The 10,841-nt window shown below is 32.4% G+C and overlaps 1 pseudogene; it reads right to left on the bottom strand.

The window, feature by feature from the left end:
- Positions 1-7,550: 7,550 nt before the first annotated feature.
- On the bottom strand, positions 7,551-7,662 carry LOC131873797 (5S ribosomal RNA; annotated as a pseudogene).
- Between the last annotated feature and the right edge of the window lie 3,179 nt (positions 7,663-10,841).

Below are 10,841 nucleotides of genomic sequence, written 5' to 3'. Positions count from 1 at the left end.
TCATGGTTGTGGCTTTAGAATCAAAACTTGCATTTTCAATCTTGTTGTGCATCCAAACACCCTTTTTGATGCTTGAAAACATGTGTTTAGGATGCAGAAACTTTAAAATGATGATTTGAGAGTACGATAACTTTCATTATCCCGCGTTCATGCTCGTGGCTTCAGAATAAAAACATACATTTTCAAGCTTGTTGTCCCTCCAAACACCCATGTTGATGCTTCAAAACATACATTTAGGAAGCACAACCTTGAAATGATGATTTGGGAGTACGATAAGTTTCTTAATCATGCTTTCATGCTCATTAATTATGAGTCAAAACTTGCATTTTCAAGCTTGTTGTACCTCCAAACACATATTTTGATGCTTCAAAACTTGCGTTTAGGAAAGCACAAACTTCAAAATCATGATTTGGGAGTACGATAAGTTTCATAATCGTGCTTTCATACTCATGGTTGCTGAATCAGAACTTGCATTTTTGAGTTTGTTGTGCCTCCAAAGACCCATTTTCATACTTCAAAACTTGCATTTAGTAAGGTCCACAAGCTTCAATATGATGATTTGGAAGTATGATAAGTTTCATAATCATGCTTTCATGCTTGTGGCTTCGGAATTAGAACTTGTATTTTCAAGCTTCTTGTGCCTCCAAACAACCATTTTGATGCTTCAAAATTTGCATTTAGGAAGCATAAGCTTCAAAATGATGATTTGGGAATATGATAAGTTTCATAATCAACTACATACACAAATTCGAATATTGTTTAAAAAACAAAAAAAGTCTTCTTCTTTATTCTGCATGTAGGAAATAAATTGGTTAATATCATTCTTTCAAAATATGCATATACGAATCTGAATATTGTTTAATCTATTCTTCAGTCAACTTTCTTTATTTTACAAAATTCAGTTTTTTTTTAGAATGGAATATATATATTAGAATAACTTGAACAAAACTAAATCCGTTGCCAAAGTAATCTAAAATAAGAATAAAGTTAACAAAGATAGAATATATGTTAAATAAATACCCATCTCTGTGGATTTTAGGAAAATATCCATGTCTGTGGATTTTAGGAAAATATTCATCTCTGTGCATTATAGAAAAACATTCATCTCTGTACTTTTTAGAAACATATTATCTCTTTGGATTTTTGGAAAAAAACAATTATTCCCTATGCATGTATGAAATAAAAATAAATAAATAAAAAGCCTTGATTAAAAAATTAGTAAATTCCATTCAAATATATATATATATATATATAAACATATATATCAAATTTATTTAAAATCATATTAAATTCATGATCTAAATTTGTTTGTAGATTAAGTTTACTTTTTTTTTTTAAATTAGTTTTTTTTAAGATTAAATAAATATAATTTATTATATTATTAAAAGATTTTGAGTTAATTACTAATTATTGAATTATACTTTAGAGTTTGTAATTAAATTTTATATGTTATTCAAATAATTGAAAAACTTATTTATATTCTAAGTTGTTTAAGTAATTGAAATTTATTTGTATAATTAAAATAAGTAGTTCAAATTTTTTATTTTTTATTTTTTTTGTTTAAATTTAAAATTAAAAATATTTTAGAATATTGAAAGTTATTTTGAATGATTAAAATTAATAAGCTTATTGTTCTTTGAAATTTAATTATGCACTTGGTGATTAAAAAAATCATTTAGGATTAGTTTATAATTATAAATTTTAATAGTTGAAAATTAATCGAATTTAGTGAGAAATGGATTTATTTATTGAGGTCTATTTAATGAAAAATAGTTTTATTTATTGAGATCTATTTAAAAATTATTAATGAGACCTATTTATAATCTAACCTTATTCAAATTAATGGAAATGTATTTAAAATATCATCTCTAGTTTTAGGAATTTGATTATTAAAATATTAAAAGAAAATTTAAGCGAAAATGGTCTAACTCATATTAATGGATACCTTATTGGATTTTTAATATGGAAATTAAGTTGAAAATTTGAATTTTTTTTAAAATTCTAAAGAGTTAGTATATCCTCAATGATGGGAAAAGAGTCCCTTGGGTTTTGAAAAGATAAATATTGCCATAAGGCAAAATGGTCAATTAACACTTGAGAATTTTAATAGATAATAGAGCATTAAGAGATCTATCATCTTAAATTAATCCTTCTTAGGATGCAGATATAATAGTTAAATCTCCTTATTAAACAAAGTAGTTTGACTTAGGGAAAACAAAGTAAAGGAAAATGTTATTACGCTAATAATACACTTATTCCATAGTTTTGGATCTTTACCTTTTGTATATTTCAATCAGTACAAGTATCAAAGGTTAAAGTAATTTACCTAACAAGTAAATGTGTTTAGATTCATAGTAACCCTTTTAGGTATTTCAAGCAATATGAGTTAATGTTAGACACAGATTTGCCTGAATTCAAAAAGTTGATTATTTGAAGTGTTTCCTTATTAGATTCCAAGATATGAGTAGACAAGGCATTGAGAATAGTCAATTCTTTTAATAGTTAAAAATATTTACCTTCTAGCTAAAAAGAAACATAAGACTAGTAAAAAGGAAAAGTTACACTTAATAATACAAGTAATTAGTAAGGATAAATTTAATTAACGTTAAATTTAGATGTAAATTGCATAGTTAAATATTCATATGGTAATAATATTAATTAGGATGCAAAGAGAGTTTATTCAAAACTGAAATTATTTTAGCAAATGAGTTTCAAGAAACCTATTTTGTGATCACTTATAAAATTAAATAACAATTCTAATTCCAAAATTATTACATATCTTGCAAGTAATTCAAATCATTTAGTTCAAATTTTCAAATTTTTAATTATTATCATAATTTTCCTTCGGAGAAAATACTATTCCCAAGTAGTCGATTTGTTTATGTTCCTTTCAATTATGGAATCAAAAGTTACATTTTCAATCATTTTGTGCCTCCAAACACCCTTTTTGATGCTTAAAAATATGCATTTAGAAAGCACAAACTTCAAAACAATGATTTGGGAGTACGATAAGTTTCATAATGGTACTTTCATGCTCATGGCTTCAGAATAAAAACTTGCATTTTCAAGCTTCTTGTCCCTCCAAACACCCATTTTGATACTTCAAAACATGCGTTTAGGAAGGGCAAGCTTGAAAATGATAATTTGGGAGCACAATAAGTTTTAGAACTATGCCTTAATGTGGTTCAGAATCAAAAATTGTATTTTCAATCTTTTTGTGCGTCCAAACACATATTTTGATGATTCAAAATGATCATTTGAGATTATGATAAGTTTCATAATCGCACTTTCATGCTCGTGGCTCCGAAATCAAAACTTGCATTTTCAAGTTTGTTGTTCCTCCATACCCATTTTGATGCTTCAAAACATAAGTTTAGGAATAAAAACTTCAAATTGATGATTTGTGAGTACGATAAGTTTCATAATCATGCTTTCATGCTCATGGCTTCAGAATGAGAACTTGCATTTTCAAGCTTGTTGTACCTCCAAACACCCATTTTGATGCTTCAAAACTTGCATTTAGGAAGCACAAGCTTCAGAATGATGATTTGGGAGTATGATAAGTTTCATCATCGGGCTTACATGCTAGTGGCTTCGAAATCAGAACATACATTGTCAAGCTTGTTGTGCCTCCATACACCCATTTTTATGCTAAAAAATGTCCATTTAGGAAGCACAAGCTTCAAAATGTTGATGTGGTAATACTTTAAGTTTCATAATCATAACTTGCATTTTCAATCTTGTTGTGCCTCTAAACACCCATTTTGACACTTTAAAACTCTCGTTATTGAAGCACAAGCTTCAAAATGATGACTGGGAGTACGATACATTTCATAATCATGCTTTCATGCTCGTGGCTTCCAAATCAGAACTTGCATTTTCAATCTTGTTGTATCTCCAAACACACATTTTGATGCTTTTACAACTTGCATTTAGGAAGCACAAGGTTCAAAATGATGATTTGGAGTACGATAAGTTTCACAATCGTACTTTAATTCTTGTGGCTTCAAAATTCAATTGTACATTTTCAAACTTGGTGTTCCATGAAGCCATTTACTTGCGTTTAGGAAGCACAAGCTTCAAAATGATAATTTGCGAGGACGATAAGTTTAATAGCTGTAGTTTCATGCTCATGGCTTTGAAAACATAACTTTTATTTTCAAGCTTATTGTACCTCCAAACACACATTTTCATACTTCAAAAGTTGCGTTTAGGAAGAACAAGTTTCAAAATGATGATTTGGGAGTACGATAATAGTCTTGTTGTACCTCCAAACACCAATTTTGATGCTTCAAAACTTGAGTTTGAGAAGCACAAGCTTCAAAATGATGACTTGGGAGTACAATAAGTTTCATAATCGCGCTTTCATGCTCGTGGCTTTGGAATCAAAACTTGCATTTTCAAGCTTGTTGTACCTCCAAACACACATTTTAATTCTACAAGCCTTGTGTTTAGTAAGCAAAAGCTACGATAAGTTTCATAACCGTGTTTCCATACTCGCAGCTTTGAAATTAGAAGTTGCATTTTCAAGCTTGTTATACCTCCAAATACACATGTTAATGCTTAAAAACTTGCGTTTAGGAAACGCAAGCTTCAAAATGATGATTTGGGAGTATGATAAGTTCCATAATTGATCTTTCAAGCTCGAGGCTTCGGAATTAGAACTAGCATTTTCAAGCTTGTTGTGCTTCCAAACAATAAGCTTGAAAATGCAAGTTATGATTTCGAAGCCATGAGCATGAAAGTGCGAGTGGGAAACTTATCGTACTCCCAGATCATCATTTTGATGCTTGTGCTTCCTAAATTCAAGTTTTGAAGCATCAAAATGGGTGTTTCATGGAACAACAAGTTTGAAAATGCACGTTTAGATTTTGAAGCCATGAGCATGAGCATGAAAGTGCAATTGTGAAACTTATCATACTCCCAAATCATCATTTTGAAGCTTGTGCTTCGTAAACGCAAGTTGTAAAAGCATCAAAATGCGTGTTATTGAGGATCTTATGGGTCTGGTGATGTTCTTCATGTTATGAAATATTTTTTGGTGTTGTAGCATGTTGCGATGTTATTGGCGAGATTTTTGGTGGTGTTGTGTGTTCGTGGATTTGATTTGAGTCCATTCTAAGTTGTTATGGAATTGTATTGGTCTGGTGGTTGATCTATGTATCGTGTGATGTAATTTTGTAATTAGGTCTCAAGTGTTGAGTCGACCTTGTAGTCAAGGTTGATGATTTTTATAAATAGGTGTCATATTCATGTAATTTAAATATCGATGTTCTGTTTGCATTATCAGAGAGTGGTGTATGTGCAAAAAACAAAATTCATCTTTCGGTGAGAAGTGTTGAGCAGAGAGTGTTGTAGAGCAAACAAATGTGCTTAACTAGAACTGTCATCAGGCATTAGGAGATGATATTCTTTCAGTTCATGTAATCTGGATTGTTGTCCCATTTTGATGCTTCAAAACTTGTGTTTAGTTAGCACAAGCTTCAAAATGATGATTTGGGAGTACGATAAGTTTCATAACCGTGTTTCCATACTCACGGATTTGAAATTAGAAGTTGCATTTTCAAGCTTGTTGTACCTCCAAATACACATGTTAATGCTTGAAAACTTGCGTTGCGTGTTATTGAGGATCTTATGGGTCTGGTGATGTTCTTCATGTTATGAAATATTTTTCGGTGTTGTAGCATGTTGTAAATGTTATTGGCAAGATTTTTGGTGGTGTTGCGTGTTCATGGATTTGATTTGAGTCCATTCTAAGTTGTTATGGAATTGTATTGGTCTGGTGGTTGATCTATGTATCGTGTGATGTAATTTTGTAATTAGATCTCAAGTATTGAGCCGACCTTGTAGTCAAGGTTGATGATTTTTATAAATAGGTGTCATATTCATGTAATTTAAATATCGATGTTTTGTTTGCATTATCAGAGAGTGGTGTGTGTACGAAAAACAAAATTCATCTTTCGGTGAGAAGTGTTGAGCAGAGAGTGTTGTAGAGCAAACAAATGTGCTTAACTAGAACTGTCATCAGGCATTAGGAGATGATATTCTTTCAGTTCATGTAATCTGGATTGTTGTCCCATTTTGATGCTTCAAAACTTGTGTTTAGTTAGCACAAGCTTCAAAATGATGATTTGTGAGTACGATAAGTTTCATAACCATGTTTCCATACTCGCGGCTTTGAAATTAGAAGGTGAATTTTCAAGCTTGTTGTACCTCCAAATACACATGTTAATGCTTAAAAATTTGCGTTTAGGAAATGCAAGCTTCAAAATGATGATTTGAGAGTACAATAAGTTTCATAATTGAGCTTCTAGGCTCGAGGCTTCAAAATTAGAACTAGCATTTTCAAGCTTGTTGTGCTTCCAAACAATAAGCTTGAAAATGCAAGGTATGATTTTGAAGCCATGAGCATGAAAGTGCGAGTGGGAAACTTATCGTACTCCCAAATCATCATTTTGATGCTTGTGCTTCCTAAATGCAAGTTTTGAAGCATCAAAATGGGTGTTTCATGGAACAACAAGCTTGAAAATGCATGTTTAGATTTTGAAGCCACAAGCATGAAAGTGCGATTGTGAAACTTATCGTACTCCCAAATCATCATTTTGAAGCTTGTGCTTCGTAAACGCAAGTTGTACAGGCATCAAAATGCGTGTTATTGAGGATCTTATGGGTCTGGTGATGTTCTTCATGTTATGAAATATTTTTTGGTGTTGTAGCATGTTGCAGATGTTGTTGGCAAGATTTTTGGTGGTGTTGCATGTTCGTGGATTTTATTTGAGTCCATTCTAAGTTGTTATGGAATTGTATTGGTCTGGTGGTTGATCTATGTATCGTGTGATGTAATTTTGTAATTAGGTCTCAAGTGTTGAGTCGACCTTGTAGTCAAGGTTGATGATTTTTATAAATAGGTGTCATATTCATGTAATTTAAATATTGATGTTGTGTTTGCATTATCAGAGAGTGGTGTATGTGCGAAAAAGAAAATTCATCTTTCGGTGAGAAGTGTTGAGCAGAGAGTGTTGTAGAGCAAACAAATGTGCTTAACTAGAACTGTCATCAAGCATTAGGAGATGATATTCTTTTAGTTTATTTAATCTAGATTGTTGTCCCATTTTGATGCTTCAAAACTTGTGTTTAGTTAGCACAAGCTTCAAAATGATGATTTGGGAGTACGATAAGTTTCATAATTATGATTTCATACTTGTGGCTTCAAAATCAAAACTTGCCTTCTCAATCTTGTTGTACCTCCAAACACCCATTTTGATACTTCAAAACTTGAGTTTAGGAAGCACAAGCTTCAAAATGATGATTTGGGAGTATGATTCAGTTCATAATCTCACTTACATGTTTGTGGCTTCATAATCAGAACATGCATTTTCAAGATTTTCGTGCCTCTAAACACCCATTTTGATGCTTCAAAACTTACATTTAGGAAGCACAAGCTTCAAAATGATGACATGGGAGTATGATAAGTTTCATAATCACGCTTTCATGCTCATGGCTTTGGAATCAAAACTTGCATTTTCAAGCTTCTTGTACAAAACAAAAAATGGGTGCAATACCAGGACTTCCCAGGAGGTCACCCATCCTAGTACTACTCTAGCCCAAGCACACTTAACTGTGGAGTTATGATGGGATCCAATGCATGGTATTATCGCACTTGTTATCATCTTGTCGTAGTGTGTACTTAGGAAACCACGACCCATGTGCGAACCTACCCCGGTCACCCAGCCCATGGTGCCTCCAAACACACGTTTTGATTTTTTAAACCATGTGTTTAGTAAGTATAAGCTTCAACATGATGATTTGGGAGTATGATAAGTGTCATAACTATTCTTCCATGCTTGTGTCTTTAAAATTAGAACTTGAATTTTCAAGCTTATTGTACCTGCAAACACACATGTTAATGCTTAAAAACTTGTGTTTAGGAAGCACAAGCTTCAAAATGATGATTTGGGAGTACGATAAGTTTCATAACTGAGCTTCCATGCTCGTGGCTTCGGAATTAGTAGTAGAATTTTCAAGCTTGTTGTGCTTCCAAACACACATTTTGATGTTTCAAAACTTATTTATAGGAAGCACAAGCTTCAAAATGATGATTTTCAAGATTTTTGTGAGTCCAAACACACATTTTGATGCTTCAAACCTTGTCTTTAGGAAGCACCAGCTTTAAAATGATCATTTGGGAGTGTGATAAGTTTCATAATCACGTTGTCATGCTTGTGCCTCCCAAATTAGAACTTGTATTTTCAAGCTTGTTGTGCCTCCACATACCCATTTTGATAATTCAAAACATAAGTTTAGGAAGAAAAACTTGAAAATAATGATTTGCAAGTATGATAAGTTTCATAATCATGCTTTCATGCTCATGGCTTCAGAATTAGAACATTCATTTTCAATCTTGTTGTACCTCCAAACACACATTTTGATTCTTTAAAACTTGAGTTTAGGAAGCACAAGCTTTAAAATGATGATTTGGGAGTATGATAAGTTTCATCATCGCGATTACATGCTAGTGGCTTCAGAATTAGAACATGCATTTTCAAGCTTATTGTGCCTTCAAACACCCATTTTTATGCGTCAAAACGTGCATTTAGGAATCACAAGATTCAAAATGTTGATTTGGTAGTATGATAAGTTTCATAATCATGCTTTCATGCTCATGGATTCAAAACCATAACTTGCATTTTTAAGCTTATTGTTCCTCCAAACACCCATTTTGACACTTCAAAACTTTCGTTTATGAAGCACAAGCTTCAAAATGATGATTTGGGAGTACGATAATTTTCATAATCAAATTTTCATGCTCGTGGCTTCAAAATCCAAACGTGCATTTCCAAACTTGTTGTTCCATGAAACACCCAAAATGATGCTTCAAAACTTGCGTTTAGGAAGCACATGTTTCAAAATGATGATTTGTGAGTACGATAAGTTTCACAACAACACTTTCATGCTCGTGGCTTTGGAATTAGAACTTGCATTTTCAAGCTTCTAGTACCTCCAATCACCCTTTTTGATGCTTCAAAATGATGATTTGGGAGTATGAAAAGTTTCATAAATCGCACTTTCATGCTCATGGCTTCGGAATCAGAACTTGCATTTTCAAGCTTGTTGTAACTCCAAACACCCATTTTGATGCTTCAAAACTTGTGTTTAGTTTAGCACAAGCTTCAAAATGATTATTTGGGAGTACGATAAGTTTCATAATCGTGCTTTCATAATTATGGCTTCGAAATCAAAACTTGCCTTTTCAATCTTATTGTACCTCCAAACACTCATTTTGATACTTGAAAACTTGAGTTTAGGAAGCACAAGCTTCAAAATGATGATTTAGGAGTACAATTAGTTTCATAATCACGCTTACATGTTTGTGGCTTTGTAATCAGAACACGCATTTTGAAGCTTTTCGTGCCTCTAAACACTCATTTTGATGCTTCAAAACTTACGTTTAGGAAGCACTGGCTTGAAAATGATGACTTGGGAGTACGATAAGTTTCATAATCCTATTTCCAAAAGCTTCAAAACTTGCATTCAGGAAGCACAAGCTTCAAAATGATGATTTGTGAGTATGATAAGTTTAAAAAACACACTTTCATGCTCATGGCTTTGAAATCATAACTTGCATTTTCATGTTTTTTGTACCTCCAAACACACATTTTCAAGCTTGTTGTACCTCCAAACACCCATTTTGATGTTTCAAAACTTGTGTTTAGTTAGCACAAGCTTCAAAATGATGATTTGGGACTACAATAAGTTTCACAATCGTGCTTTCATACTTGTGGCTACGAAATCAAAACTTGCCTTTCAATCTTATTGTACCTCCAAACACCCATTTTGATACTTCAAAACTTGAGTTTAGGAAGCACAAGCTTCAAACTGATGATTTTGGAGTACTATAAGTTTCATAATCGTGCTTACATGTTTGTGCCTTTGTAATCGGAACATGCATTTTCAAGCTTTTCTTGCCTCTAAACACCAATTTTGATGCTTCAAAACTTATGTTTAGGAAGCACAAGCTTCAAAATGATGACTTCGGAGTACGATAAGTTTCATAGCCATGTTTCCATGCTCATAGATTTTAAATTAGAACTTGCATTTTCAAGCTTGTTGTACCTCCAAACACACATGTTAATGCTTAAAAACTTGTGTTTAGGAAGCACAAGCTTCAAAATGATGATTTGGGAGTACGATAAGTTTTATAACTAAGCTTTGATGATCGTGGCTTTGAAATTAGAACTTGCATTTTCAAGCTTGTTGTGCTTCCAAACACTCCTCTTTATGTTTCAAAACTTATATTTAGGAAGCACAAGCTTCAAAATGATGATTTGGAACTACAAAAAAACTGTAGTTTCATGTGCCTTCGGAATCAAAACTTGCATTTTCAATCTTTTTGTACGTCCAAACACACATTTTGATGCTTCAAAATAATCATTTGGGAGTATGATATGTTTCATAATCGCGCATTCATGCTTGTGGTTCCCTAATTAGAACTTACATTTTCAAGGTTGTTGTGCCTCCACAGACCCATTTTGATGCTTCAAAACATAAGTTTAGGAAGAAAAACTTCAAAATGATGATTTGCGGGTATGATAAATTTCATGATCATGCTTTCATGCTCATGGCTTCAGAATTAGAACTTGCATTTTCAAGCTTGTTGTACCTCCAAAAACACATTTTGATGCTTCAAAACGTTGATTTGGGAGTATGATAATTTTCATCATCGCAACTTAAATGCTAGTGGCTTTGGAATTAGAACATGCATTTTCAAGACTGTTTTGCCTCAAAACACCCATTTTTATGCTTCAAAATGTGCATTTAGGAAGCACAAGCTTCAAAATTTT

This window comes from Cryptomeria japonica, chromosome 2 (genome assembly GCF_030272615.1).
Source record: "Cryptomeria japonica chromosome 2, Sugi_1.0, whole genome shotgun sequence".
In the NCBI taxonomy this organism is placed as follows: domain Eukaryota; kingdom Viridiplantae; phylum Streptophyta; class Pinopsida; order Cupressales; family Cupressaceae; genus Cryptomeria; species Cryptomeria japonica.
Note: the sequence above shows the minus strand (reverse complement) of the source record. Positions and strands in the feature narration are given on the sequence as shown.